Here is a 2,432-nt window from a genome sequence, read left to right as displayed (position 1 = left end):
GGGGGTGGCCCTGGGGGCTCGCTGGGCAGAGACAAGCTCATTTGCGGAGCCTGGTGGCGGAGGCGGTGGCCGGGGGGGCTGGCCTCCGGCCCAGGTGGCAGCACCAGCGGGAAAGTGTCAGCCATAGGTGGGGGCATGGGGACCTCGAGTTCTGGTGGCCCCAGCGGGGGTGGCCCTGGGGGCTCGCTGGGCAGAGACAAGCTCATTTGCGGAGCCTGGTGGCGGAGGCGGTGGCCCAGGGGGCTGGCCTCCGGCCCAGGTGGCAGCACCAGCGGGAAAGTGTCAGCCATAGGTGGGGGCATGGGGACCTCGAGTTCTGGGGGTGGCCCCAGCAGCAGCAGCGGAGGAAGCAGCGGGGTCCCAAGTGCGGGCACCAGCTTCCCGCCGCCAGGAGTGAAGCTGGGCCATGACAGCGGGAAGATGACCACAGTGGTAGCCACTCTAGGCCAAGGTCCGGAGTGCTCCCAGGAGGTGGCTTACACAGACATCAAAGTGATTGGCAATGGCTCATTTGGGGTTGTGTACCAGGCACGGCTGGCAGAGACCAGGGAACTGGTAGCCATCAAGAAGGTTCTCCAGGACAAGAGGTTCAAGAACCGAGAGCTGCAGATTATGTGGAAGCTGGACCGCTGCAAGATCGTGAGGCTGAGATACTTCTTCTACTCCAGTGGGGAGAAGAAAGACGAGCTTTACCTAAATCTGGCGCTGGAGTACATGCCCGAGACAGTGTACCGGGTGGCCCATCATTTCACCAAGGCCAAGTTGACCATCCCTATCATCTATGTCAAGGTATACATGTACCAGCTCTTCCAGAGCTTGGCCTACATCCACTCCCAAGGCGTGTGTCACCATGACACCAAACCCCAGAATCTGCTGGTAGACCCTGACACTGCTGTCCTCAAGCTCTGTGATTTTGTCAATGCAAAGCAGCTGGTCCGGGGGGAGCCCAATGTCTCCTACCTCTGTTCTCACTACTATTGTGCCCCCGAGCTGATCTTTGGAGCCACTGATTATACCTCATCTATTGATTTGTGGTCAGCTGGCTGCATACTGGCGGAGCTCCTCCTGGGCCAGCCCATCTTCCCTGGGGACAGTGGGGTAGACCAGCTGATGGAGATCATCAAGGTGCTGGGAACACCAACCTGGGAGCAGATTCGAGAGATGAACCCCAACTACACAGAGTTCAAGTTCCCCCAGATTAAAGCTCACCCTTGGACAAAGATTTGAACACCACCCGAGCCCATAGCGCTCTGCTCTTGCCTGCTAGAGTACACACCATCCTCGAGGCTCTCCCCATTGGATGCATGTGCCCACAGCTTCTTTGATGAACTGCGATGTCACGGAATCCAGCTCCCTAACAACCACTCACTTCCCCCCCTCTTCAATTTCAGTCCTGGTGAACTCTCCATCCCAACCATCTCTCAACACCATTCTCATCCCTCCTCACTTGAGGTCCCCAGCGGGCACTGCCACCCTCACCCCATCCTCACAAGGTTTAAGTGAGGCTCAGACCAGCTCAGAATGGCAGTCAGCTGAAGCCACAGCTCCCCTCACTAACTCCTCCTGAGGGCCCTGCCAACTACCCTTCCATCTGGGAGCTCCAGGTGGGGCGGGAAAGGGGGGCCATAGCTCCTGCCCTGGCTGGGCCCCTAGACTAGAGGGCAGAGGTAAATGAGTCCCTGTTCCCTCTTCCTGTTCCTTCCTCACCAGCCTCACCCCTATGGTGGGCTTTTTAAGAGGATTTCAACTGGTTGTGGGGAGGGAAGAGAAGGAAGGATGGAAGGGGTTGGGGGCATGTGGACCTCCTACCCTTGGCCCCCTTCCCTCCCCCCAGACCGCCCTTCTCCAACCCACCCTCCCTTCCTGTGTCCCTTGTAAATAGAACCAGCCCAGCCCGTCTCCTCTCCTCTTTCCTGGCCCCCGGGTGTAAATAGATTGTTATAATTTTTTTCTTAAAGAAAACGTCGATTCGCACCGTCCAACCTGGCTCCTCCCCCTCCTACAGCTGTGTTCCCCTCCTGTCCTCTGCCCTAAGGTCTCCTCCCTCCTCTCCCCACCCTGGAGGGCTGGGTTAGGGATGGTGGGGAGATCCCGATGTCTTAGTTTCCACAGTAAGGTTTGCCTGTGTACAGACCTCCGTTCAATAAATTATTGGCATGAAACCTGAAAAAACCTGCCACTGGGGAGGAGGGAGGGAGGGAGGAGGAGGAGGAGCCAAGGTCATTATTTTTAACCCGATGTGCATTACACTTTATTTACTTGTCTGGGCCAATTCTATTTGGGGTTCTCAACCCTTTTACCAAACAAAAGAAGAGGACATTTCCTGGAATGACATTTCCTGGAATGACATTCCTGAGCGTGTTGTCAACTCCATCTCCACTCTGCGCCCTTCTTGCTACCCCCAGCCTTTTGGCTGCCTAGGGAAGTAATGC

At 56.9% G+C, this 2,432-nt stretch overlaps 1 pseudogene; it reads left to right on the top strand.

Moving 5' to 3' along the window:
- The first annotated feature begins 232 nt into the window (after positions 1 to 232).
- On the top strand, positions 233 to 2,172 carry LOC102262332 (annotated as a pseudogene).
- Positions 2,173 to 2,432: the final 260 nt, after the last annotated feature.

This window comes from Myotis brandtii, unplaced genomic scaffold (assembly GCF_000412655.1).
Source record: "Myotis brandtii unplaced genomic scaffold, ASM41265v1 scaffold1452, whole genome shotgun sequence".
Taxonomy (NCBI): Eukaryota; Metazoa; Chordata; class Mammalia; order Chiroptera; family Vespertilionidae; genus Myotis; species Myotis brandtii.
Note: the sequence above shows the minus strand (reverse complement) of the source record. Positions and strands in the feature narration are given on the sequence as shown.